Genomic DNA, 12872 nt, shown 5'->3' with positions numbered 1-12872 from the left:
CACATAATGCTAGTAGGAAGAACTTTGGTAGAGAAACAAGTTGTGATGGAAGAGGTTATAATTCAACATAGAAGGTGGAAGATGTGTGTAAACATAATATTGAGAATACGAATAGAAATAATGTGATAGGTAAAGGCTAAGGTACATGTCACTGAGGTTTAAATGAAGACGAAAAGGCTTAAGTGATCATAGGGAATATCTTCACTACTATACTTGGGGAGAAGAGGGACACAATTCATTTTAGTGTCTACACACACAAAAAGCCATGCAAAAGTGATAAACAATTCAATTGGCACAAAGTGAGGGGTTATAGGACCCATGAATAATTGCAACAATAATCAAAGTATGGAGAAAATTTGATGATGCACAGAAGATTGATTGTGCCAAAGATTCAACAATAAGTGTTAGATCTAGAAGATATCTCATTGAGGAATAATATTTTCAAAACAAAATGTCAATATATAGGTAAGTGTTCCAAGGTTATTATTGATTCTAGTAGCACAAAAGAATTTGCTAAAACAAAAAGGATGGAGACATTGAATTGAATGTCACAAGAGCATCCACAATAGTATAGACTAGTCTAGTCTCATCATAGGTATGAGGTAAGGGTAATATAAATAGTAAGGTGTTGTTCAATAAAGGAGAGTATAAATGAAATTTTTGGTATTGTCATTCCGATGGATTCTTACCATTTGTTGTTGGGAAGAATATGGAAATGTGAGAAGAAGAGTTCTTACATTATGATTATTAAGGATGGAAGGAGATTTTAGTTGCCACTAGTGAAGAATGAGGATTCAAGAGGTGCTATTATTGTAAATGAATAAATTCTTGAACACTATTTGAAGACTTTAACGAATGCTATGTGATAGTGCTAAGAAAGTGACAAAACATGGAAAGCTTATAGAATGTGCTAATGAGGAAGAGATCCTTAATGAGGTAAAGCACTTACTAGATAAATACAATGATATGTAGTGTAATGAATCACTAGATGCAATACCACTTCAAAGGAAGATTGCACATGAGATACACTTGACTTTGAGAGTGACATAATTACTCAATCATGCACCACACTTGATAATTTTGATGGGAATGGCAAACATGAATCAATAGGAAGGTGAGCTAATGTCAAAAGAATTGATTGAAGAGAGTATTATTTGTATATAGTTTAAGATTTGATAATGTTGAAGGACAATGGGTAGTGGAAGATTTATATAGAGTCCAAAACTTAGAACAAAATCACAATTAGATTTATGGTCCTAGTGTCAAGGATGGATAAACTTATGGATAATTTGAGTGTTGTCAAATACTTTACAAATATTGATTTGAGGAGTGGAAAACACCAACTCGAGAACAAAGATAGCAATCAATGAAAGATTGCATTAAATACTAAAGAGCATTTCTATGAGTGGTTGGTTATGTTGTTTGGTTTGAATAGTGCGTTGAATACATTTATGAGATTCATGATAGAGGTATTATGACCACACATTGGTAAGTTTGTGGTAGTTATATAATATATTGACTTTTGGGAGGATCATAGAAGAGAAAATGAAGTGTTTGACATTGGTGTTTGAATCATTAATAAAGAACCAATTGCACACAAATTTGAAGAAGTGGAGAATTCTTCGAGGATGAGTTGGTGTACCTGCTCATGGTGTCCAACAATCAGTTGAGCATGGATCCATATAATGTGAAGGCATCAATAGATTGGCAAGTCCCTTACAATGTCAGAAAGGTTAAAAGTCTTCATGGCACCACTACTTTTATAGGAGTTCATCAGATGGCTCAATTTGATATGTGCATAGATGACAAAATATATGAAAGCGTAATAATTTCAACAAAAGATGATAGTGTAATGTAATTTTGAAATGCTAAAGTGGAAGATAATGAAGACACTTGTGTTTGTGTCACTTAATTTTGAAGAAAACTATTTTAGATTGATTATGACATAAATGCAACAACTATTCAAGTGGTGTTGACTCATGAGGAAGCTTAATAACATTCTTCAACTAGAAATTGAATGAAGCACAAATTCAATACTCTATTTATGATAAAAAAAATTATGTGATTAGGCATCAAATCATTGTAAACACTAGTTGTTGAAAGAGTTGTACATAGACCATCTATTACTAACATTCATTACTCATTAAGTGAAGTTGAACCGACAATATATGAGATCAGTCAAGTCCTTGTAGAGTTAGTCAATCATGTTGAACCATAATTCCATGAAGGAGAATAAGGTCACAAATGTGATGCAAAAGAGATTATCAATGTTAGGGATGATGAACAACAAGGTAATTGGTTTCAAACATATATAGGATTATATAAGCATGCCAAGGATTTTAACAAATCATAGAAGTTCATGAGATAGGAATGTAGGATAGAAGTGCACAATTTAAATTATTTCATGTAGGATGGATATTTGTTCAAAGGAACATATATGTGTGTAGCAGGATGTTAAATGCACAAGAATTTGTAAGGACTTGCAAAATGGCAATTTAGGGTGTCATTTTGGGTGCAATAAAATGCAAGGTTTATTAAAAGAGAGAAATTACTTATTTAGAATAAAGAAGGTGCTCAAAAAATAAGTAGTGCTCAGCCAAGCATCCCACACCCTAGAGAGTAAGGGGAAAACACCTCTTCTCCAAACCAAGTAGTAAGGATCATCAGTGGCAAGAGCAAGACTATAGGTTCCTTTGTCCCTGTTAGCCAGGCAGGTCTAGGGGTTGAGGGAAGGCTATTTCGTAGCATAGGTAAGACTTACTTACGATAGGAGGTTAGAATAAGCAATTGATAGAGTGGGTGGGGGATCAACACCACCTTTCAATATTTAAATTACCAGATATCAAGGTGTGGTATGGCTAATCTTGCTTGCTTTGGTGCTGATCCTGTCCAATTATTTTTTCCTCTACTTGAAAGGGGCCCCTACCCCTTGAAAGTAGAGCAAGCTCGTAACCTTGCTTCCACCTTTCAATATTGAATTTACCACTTTTATAAGGCTAGGGTTGGCTGGTGCTTCTTCTTTAGTAAGACTAGAAGAGGGAGAGGTACTTCAAGGTTAGGGCCAGAAGGCTGGCACAATGCATAAATTGCCAAAGGATATAAGGGAGTGAGTTAACATATCATATTTTCACCATCACCCCACTCTATCAACTAAACAAATGACAAGTTGCTCGTGGTTGTGCTTGTCATTGTTATGTGAAGAGATCACAGAAAAAAAAAATGATCATTGGGCATCTATAATGGTTGATCTATCTAAACATGTCATCGATGATTGGGGGCTAACCTCCAAGGACCATGACAAATTTTCACCTAACTCCCAAGTGTTGTTTAATGTTTTATACTTACGTTTCTTCTAGTTCATGAATCATGCGTAATGCTTTTATTTTTTCTAGATGATTCTTGATTGACAAAAGTTGCACCTTACTTGACCTTTGAGGGTATTTTAGCTAAGAAATGATGACTAGGGAGATATATTCCATTAAAGTCACCTAGGTATTGTGCCTAGTCCCCATTGACTTGATATGACTCCTTATGGAGTTAGCTTAGCCCTTGAGGGGTCCCAACCCATGTGGGGAAGTAAGAACAACATCCTTGCAAAATTATGACGAAGCACTAGGGGCATGCATGCACTAAGAATGGAACCTAGGTGTGTAAGGCTATTAATAGTTCGCCTTCACCACCCAAGCTAACCCCATTTGACAATGGTGGGTCATTTGTTTATGCCATTATTATATAACCAATGGGTGATCTATTTTGAGTCTAGGGCATTTTTAGTTTGTAACCAAATTGCTTTTGGTCTTAGCTAGTGTGTGTGGTTGCTATATTCCCTTTTTTTTAATAAAATTCCAAATGCACATTATATGTTTATATTAATGGTTAAAAGAAGAAAGTATTGAACAACATATATCAAATTGTATACACCGCTAATGGGGAGAAACAATGCATGGATTTTATTATTGGATTACCAATAACATAATGTGGATTCAATGCAATATTTGTTATGGTTGACAAGTTTTCAAATATGACACAACATGTCTTGCAAGAGGGCTAGTGAGGTAACATATTGCAGGAAGCTTTTCTTCAGGGAGGTGCTTTGATTGCATTGATGTTTGAAGATTATCACACTCGACCAAGACATGACATATATCAGTCATTTAGGAGACCAATGCGGAAGAAGTTGTCATCAAAGATGTAATTAACTTAGTGTACCACCCTCATACAAATGGATAAATGAAGATAGTGAACCATGTTAGAAATATTTTGAGATGCTTACCATGTCGAAATAATGTTACCATGTTTTAATGCAGTTAGAGTTCACATACAATAGCTCTAATATGGACACACTTATAGGATTTCCACGTTTCAAGATTGTGTATGAATGAACATTAGTAGTTATAGACTAAACAAATCTACTAATGGGAATGAAAAGTAGTGATGACTTAGAAACATTTGTAGAGGTGGTGGATAAGTGTAACACAAGTAATTGAATTGAAATGACATACAGTACAAGGGGCGCACTAAAGCACAAAGGAGATGTAAGTTGTTGGTAGTCGGAGATATGATGATGTACATTTGAGAAAAGAGCAACCAAGGATCCATACAAGAAGTTGAATACAAAAAGATAATACTGTGTAGAAATAAGAGAAAACTTGGCAACAATGCCTATGTGTTGGAGATGCTAGAGGACTGTGATACAAAAAGAAGCGTAATACAAAAAGAAACTGTGAACGTAGATTAACAAAGATGAACGCTAAGGAAGAAGTTGGATGTAATTGAAAAGGTGTTGGATGAGAAGCTATTCATGATGAGAGATGTTGAATATAGATAATTTTTGGTTAAGTGGAAGAGAAAGTTGAATGTCAACAATATGTGGATATCTAAGTGGAGTATCAATAAGGGGAAGGTTTTCATAGAGAAAGAGGATGAAGGGTTAACACAAGGACACACTTTGTATTATTTGCAACATGTAGTTGATGTAAGATAATCTAAGATATTTCTATGTATAGGTGTACAATGGGTGACCACAAGGTAGAAACTTATATAACATGGAAGCATCACATAAGTTAAGCACAATGTAGTGAAGCACATGACAAGAGGCAACCATGGAAATAAATGGATGTGCAAGACATGAAGAAAGCACAATGTGCCATTCATGCACTTATCAAGAAATCAAATGGCATAGAAGCACAACAGAAGGATGACGTTAATGGAGGCACCTCAAGAAGCACTATTGAGAAATGTGATGAACATCTAAATGTAGTAAGGAAATATGAAAGGTCACAAGAAAGAAGGAAAAGTGAATATTTTGAGGCATTAAAAAAAGGTGAAAGCAACAAAAACCTAAGTTGAATTGACATGGAGGCAATAGAATAATTCTTCATGCATGACAACAAACCTGAAGAAATAAATAAGATGAAAAATTTTGAGTGAAACCCACCTATAACACTAAGTAAACATTTATTATACAATAAAACCTACCTAACTACATAAACACTAAATAAACCTTTGTTATGTGATAATACTTATTTAGCTAAAAACTTAAAAGGCTTTATCAATAATTCAAAAACCTACAATTAGTTGGTGAAATGTTAAGCATCTATCATTCAATTATAAAATTTAAATCAAATTTTGAAACACAAACTAAATTAAAAGTAAATTATAAAACTTAAAGTAAAATATCAAGATGCAAACTCAATTATATCCGTATATTATGTTCCATTATAAAGAATCTTAAAAATCTTATCTATTGGATTTGTCATATATTTTAATATTATTATAAAATATATTTGGGAAATAAAAATCCATCGCAACTTTGATTTAAAATATATTTTATTATAATAAAATATATTTTAATATTGATATAAGGTATAGTATAAAATATATTTTAATATTACTATAAGATGTATTTGAGAAGCAAGAAACCAATTTTAATATATGCTACTCAACCTATAAATAAATAATATTTACCAAATGTAATTTCATTACTATAAAATATTATTGGAGGGAGTTGTTTTTAGTGGGATTTTTTGGATTTTCTAATGCCGCAATCCGTGGAAAAATTTGAGGTGAAATCTTGATTTGTGTTATTTAAATTGGTTTTTTCACTGTATATATGGATTCAGCACCGTGAAAAACCCCACGGGCATTTCGATTGTGCAGGGATTACCCATCAACTTGTGATTTCAATAAATTTCTGCCAGATTTTAAAGAAATTAGACCAGACAAAATCACCTGAAAAACTTCAAAAAAATCTCACTAAAAGCAACTAGTTATTAAAATAATAAAATTTGTTAACATGCTCGGAGTCCGTAATACTCAACCAATAAATAATCTCTATCCAATGTAACATAACATTCATTATGGTATACCATAAAATATACATCCTCAAATGTAGAATCGATAAGATATGACCGTGTATATCAATTAACATCGTAACGTGCATCACGTGGTGGTTATTGTTGGCACACGGAGACTTGAATCTTAGCATAGCAATGTTGTTTAACTAACGACACCCCTCCCCAAACATGCAGAATACTAGAGAATATGCAATTTACGTATCAAATAAATCCTATTTTCAAGTGGGTAGCTTTTACAACTCCGATAGAATCTTTGACGGACTGGAGGCCTAAGAATTCACTTACAACGTCATAATATGCAAAATTGCATACTTTATGGTCAAAATCATGGTTTTTCATAGGCATATTCTCTCAAGGTCCTGCACCGAGCTTTGTACATTAGCAAAGTTTCGCGCAGGTCCCCGTGTCACTTAAACGTGGCCGTGCGAAGAATTTTTACCTAGAGGCCGGACTGTATTTTATTTTAGGACAAATTTACCTATAGTACCAATAATGAGGACATTAAAATTTCTGGTCAGGACAACGCCCAAGGTTGAATGGACGACATACCCGCGCAAGACGCGTCAAGTCGTCAGTCAGTCTTACAACTGTCGTCTCTGGACCACCCTCGAATTTTGCACATAGCCTCCGCACATGATGGTGGAAGGCGTGCTCTGCGCGCGCTCGGATCGGGCTGCAACGCGCCCACCGGAAGCTCTCTCAAGGAATCGAACCAGTGTACAAATTGACGTTTCATGCTTAATCTCATCATTCATCTTTAATCTCATCGTTAAATTCAAATTTACCGTTAATTTATCCGTCCACATATCGTGCGCATACGGATGATCTCACTCTGTCATGTGCAAAGAGATAACCTAGATCAGATCGCTCTGCCTTGAGATCATGTGCGTGGGAAGGGCTCAAAAGCATCTGTTACGTCACGCAACACCAGAGGCAACGCGTGTGCGGGTGGAGACTGGCGTGACTCCCTGAGCTCGGTCGAAGCTATTGCGATTCAGAGCGCGTTTGGACGGTTCTCGCCATAGATTTCCGTGCATTCTGTGCTCACTGCCTCCTTGCAAAACATTTTTTTATCACTGTCGGCAGTGCTGATGCCTCGCTCGGATAAAACATGGCTGACCTCAATTTAAATAGATAAATTGATTTAGACTACGCTATTGATAAGCAAAAGCTATACACGTGTAAACGCAATATCAGGATCGGATTTCCACATTCCAAAAAAGCCCTTACGAGACGGCCATTCGTGTAGCGCTTTCGGCGAACAAAAGCTAGAAACCATTGAAAGCGCATCAGAATCCAGCCTGTAAGAACTTGGAAAGGACATTTCGACAAAATTCCGGGAAAATATAAGCTGACTGGCATGTTCATGCGGAAATTTCCGTCGAAACTCTGGAATACACCTAAAAAAGGATAAAATTTGAAGACCGATTGACTTCAGAAGCCATTTAAATTTTAAGAATTTTGCTTCATACCTTTTCATATGTATGAGATTTTCTTCAATAGGTGATTGATTTTCGAGGATTTGCAAAATTTTCGACTATTTAGAAGTTACAGTTAACAGTTTGCACTTCATCCATATGTTGGAAAATGTAGAATTGCTGCTATTTTTAGGTTTCTAAAATTCTGTAGGGTGTTCTTCAGTTGAAGGAAAAAAGACAACGCAATCACCTACATCGGTCTAAACATCTGCCGTGACTCACAAGAAAATTTAGGAGGGTTCAAGAAAATTTAGAAAACGCAGGTCTCGTGGCTTTGCTTAATTTCTCAATGCCTTTAATTAATGCGCAGTGTAAACCTCAAAGAGCACATAAAGCTTTTGCGGGGAGGTCGACAGACCGGACAGTTCGCCACCTGCTAAATTTTCCTGGGCTATTTCTAAGAGATTCTCTGAAGCTCCTATTCACGGCATAGATGATGACTAATCTTGTTTCTGGCTTGTTTTTCCCAAAAAATTACGCCGCGGAAAATTCGGTTCGAGAGGCCCTTAACACCGGCTAATTGAAAGACTTTAAATAGGATTACTGACATATATTAGTTAAAACAATCAACGCAACAAAGAGCTTTAGGAAGCTTCAAACAGTCCAAAGTTCATTCTAGATTCTGCACGCAGACTGCTTTCTTATGACTTTTCATCAACAATATGAACAGAAAATAAGAGCTATTCTTGTCATTTTCATTGGAACAGAAAATTAAGAGCGTTCAAATAACAAACCTTGCAGGCTTCCATGCCACGGACTCTTCCAGCCTCGGCGTCAATATTCTCGTCCAGTTTCTGATCCAGCTCCCAGATGCTCCCTTCACCACTCGCCATAGCTGCAATAACCTCCCTCGTCAAAGAAGTAGTATCTTGTTCCGCTATCGCTTTCTAATTTGCATGCCTTTCTCTTAGCAAAAACGTTTTAGCTTTTTCTTTGGCGTCAGAAGAAAAGATCTTCAGGTACCTGTTGCTGCTTTGCCAAAATTACAGTACTGGATACATTTCCTGTACAATTTGCATAATGTAGACGGTGAAGATATCTTCTGACTTACGCTGATCAGTCTAGTTGCTGTTTAATGCACAGAATCTTTTTGTCTCCCTGATAGCCAAAGAAGCCTCAATTTCTGCGGATGGATTATATAAATTAATGAAGAGAAACCTATTCAACTATAAATTCAAGCACTACGCTCAAATTAGCGAAGCTTATTGTCGATTTCTTTAAGAAAAAAATCAACCGGGCACGATACTCATGGATAAATTGGAATATTATGTTGGAAGCTGCCATAATTTTTTTCATTATTTAAGCCGGCCATACTTGCTGCCTCTAATTTGAGTTATTATAATACATTCGCCTTGAATTTTCTCTATATTTAAAAGAAAAAGCAATGCTTCGATTATTGTTTTCGCTCAGTCTACTTCCCTATTTCTCTATTTTTAGCCCCCTTATCTGCTTTTTATATGATGCAAAGTGCTCTCACCTCAGCCATGTCATGCTCGGTCCAAATCCGTCACCAAAGACATAATAAGAGACGAAACTCCACAACGGCTCTAGGCAAAGCCAGACCTAATATCTGCAACAATCCACCGCAATTGCCAGAACTCTCGAGCCTTCCTGCAGCCCTGCTCATTACATCCACTTCCTTAAACGAACGAACTTCCGACGTGGCGCTTCCAGATTCGTCATTTGTCTGCTCCAAATGACATTAATGTTGTTCTGAAGCCAACAACCACGGATTGATTCTCCTGGCTCCATTTACCATACAGTAAAAGCACCGCGGTGTTACCGGATTCTCCTAGTAAGTACACGTTAGTTGCCGGAAATTTGCTTTGGAAGAAGCCCAAAAATATGGTTTGCTATTTTCCCCCTTGGATAAAACAAGTGGATGTTAGATTCGATTTTCTCCCTTAAAATGGTGAAGGCAAATGAATGGTGAATCCATGGCTTACCATTCGACAGTTGAATCATCTTTTATTCCTTCTGATTTCTGCTGTGGGTCAGCTAACGCATAAATTTTCGGTGGATGGAACGTCATATGCGACTTTTACAGTCCATTACATGATTTCCTCCCCCGACTTATCTTTCAGTATGTCACTCAACTAGCTGTCACAACACAAAGATATTCAAATATACCATGTGGTATTGTACACAGAAACGAGGCAAACACTATACACTATGCACCTCGTGTTAAAGTAATAAATATTATATAAATATGTAAATTAAATTAAATATTATATAAATATGTAAATTAAATTAGGAAGATTTTATTTTGGTATAAAAAAATTTGCTCACTTCAGCTAGTGTGGTTCATCATCAAAAAATGTTAAATGTAAAAAATTGAATATAGATATTTATATTTATTATTTTATTACTAAAAAAATTATTTAATAAATTACAGAAAATTAATATTAAAATTAATATTAAAAGTATTATTATTTTTAAATTAGAGGATAAGTTGTGGGATGATAAGGAGTTAGAGGGGAAAAGGAAGCCATGGTATTATAAGCAGGTGATCAATACTCTTGCTAACCAAAATTATCTCTCTTGACTAGTGCTAAGAAAAAAATTAACATTGTGAAGATAAGAACTAATTCTCATGAGCTTGGAAGTGAAACCTGGTGTTGGTCTATTCCCAAAACACTATAGGATGGAAAAATCGGTAACCTTTGTGATACTAAGAAGGTTGAAGATGAAAAACACTTTCTCTTGGATTGTCCAACTCTTACTCACATTCGTTCTCATTTCCAAAACATTTGTCACACTATTGACCTTCTTGACTTGTAAGTCAGCCAAACTACAGTGAATATTTGCCACACTATTGACCTTCTTAATTTGTTAAGTCAATGAAACTAGGGTAAACATTTGCCACACCATTAACCTTCTTGATTTGTTAAGTCATCAAAACCAAAGTGATCTACTTTTCTTTCTCTTCTCTTTTACCAACTATATACATAAAATATTAAAGAATTTCAATTATTATCTTACCTTTTAAAAGTTATGTAGATTAGATTATGTTAAGTCTAAATAGATTTTAATTATCATCATTATTTTTTTTTTCAAAAATAGTAAAATGATCCACGCTAACATTATATATATTATTTTTTAAATTAATAATATATATAGAGTTAAATATATGTAAAAGTTCAATTTTAATTGGCATCTTTTTATTTTTATATAATAATAAAATTATATATATATAAAACAATTAATTAATTAATTAATTAATAGATATATATATATCAATTAATTAATTAATTGTTATATATATATATTTTCTTTTTCCATAATATATATATATATATATATATATGGAAAAAGAAAAAGAAAAAGAATATTTATAAGATATTTGAGTTAGTGATGTTGAAATGTATTTTAGTTTTTATGTATGATTATATTATTAATGGTTTGTATATTTTATTTCAATGTGAAAGTTCGAAGAATAAAATTAAAATTGGATATTTTATTTTTTAAGGAAAGTTTGGAAAGTGAAGTTATATATATATATTCTAATTAATGAATGAAATGATTTTTTATATGGTATTTTTTCTAGTTAATTTTAATCAAAATTTGATAGTTTTTTAAAATTTCGAGTTTAAGTTGTTTAATTTGCAAAATTCCAAGCTTAAGTTGTTTCCTTTGTAAAATTCAGTGCGGGTTTTTTTAGGGTGTTGAATCTGTTTATGCATTAAAAATGTATTTTAAACAATAAAAAATCACAATATTTCTTGAAATTGTATGGTGGTGAAAAAAATTATATAACTACTCATATATATATATATATATATATATTAGTACAACCACATTAAAAATTTTAATGTGGTTGATATAGCAAAAGGTTTCATAAATATAGCCAAAAAAACTATTCCAACACGAAGAATGTCTTACTGATGCACACATTACTCGATTAACCATGTATAAAAAGGTTATAGGTCAACTTTAACTTAAGAAGAAAAAAAAAGAATTATAAATGAATGTTATAAATAATAATGAAGAACTTCTCATGGAGGAACTTATTAGAATTGGAATAATCTCAAATCCCGAGGAAATTGGTGAGTGGGGGACCATGTGGTACAAATCTAATTTTAAAAGTAATGGACCATTTTGCTAAATAAAATTTGCTTATATATAAATTAATGTTATAAATAATAGTGGTATCAGAGCATGGTTCAGCCCTTGGATTGGATGGGTGGTGTTTATTGGTCATGAATTCACATCGGTTGCACGTGTGTTAATCCTCATTGTGGTCTATATGCTTGTTGCATATGCATGGTGTTGGTCATGGTTGTAGTGATGTCGCCATGTGAAAGAGAAGGTCGTTGTTGTGAAGTGTGTCGTCATGAGTGTATGATTGGTTACATGTTGTTTATGCTTGCGTATTGGCAGTGTACATTGGTATGGTTGTTGTTGTTATGCATGAGGTCATGATATGTGTGGTTGATATGGTCATGCATTGATGTCTGGACTCTAGCTAGAATAATGGTTATATGCTTATATGCTTATGTAATATATGTATATATGTTGTTATGATTATGTTTGTACATGTATTACACTGATTTGGTTGATCTCATAGATGAGGTATCTTCCCTGGATTATGCTAAGGTACGTTGGTTTATTATGATTTGGTTTAGTTGACATAATATGCTTTGTAGGAAAGAGATAAAAAATGACTACCAAGATGATAGATTACAAATATTCTCCCTATGAATCAGATGAACAACGTGGTGTTAGACACTCTTCTGACTTAGCAGACGCATTGAGAATCTTAAAGGAAGAAATAAGGAGTTGTAAGGTGGACAATGACAAAATCACGCAGGCACAAGAGAAACAAGTAGAGGTTAATGCAATACTCCTTCAGATTTTGTCAGAAATGTAGTGATAGGGGCCACTTCGGATCAGCCATGGGCAGGAGGACAAAACTAATGGGGCATATGGCAATAGATCTCATGGTGGTCACAGGTTGGATAGAGATGACACAGTGAGAGATGGCAGGTTTTTGGATACTCCAGATAGGAGAGGTGATGGACATAGGTACTATTCTATT

General features: G+C 34.3%; 1 pseudogene across 1 annotated transcript in view; it reads right to left on the bottom strand.

Annotated features, from left to right (window-relative positions):
• Positions 1-9682, bottom strand: part of LOC149190766 (potassium transporter 11-like) — a 282888-nt pseudogene extending 273206 nt beyond the window's left edge. The window contains exons 1-3 of the transcript XR_016256020.1: positions 9312-9682; positions 8798-8838; positions 8569-8669 (exon numbers count right to left, since the gene is read on the bottom strand). The product of XR_016256020.1 is annotated as a potassium transporter 11-like (transcript). The remainder of the gene's footprint in view (positions 1-8568; positions 8670-8797; positions 8839-9311) is intronic.
• Between the last annotated feature and the right edge of the window lie 3190 nt (positions 9683-12872).

The sequence above is a fragment of the Pinus tabuliformis genome, chromosome 3_1 (assembly GCF_031772625.1).
Source record: "Pinus tabuliformis cultivar Carrire ecotype Pingquan chromosome 3_1, CPIR1, whole genome shotgun sequence".
In the NCBI taxonomy this organism is placed as follows: domain Eukaryota; kingdom Viridiplantae; phylum Streptophyta; class Pinopsida; order Pinales; family Pinaceae; genus Pinus; species Pinus tabuliformis.
This window is presented reverse-complemented; position numbering and strand designations above follow the sequence as displayed.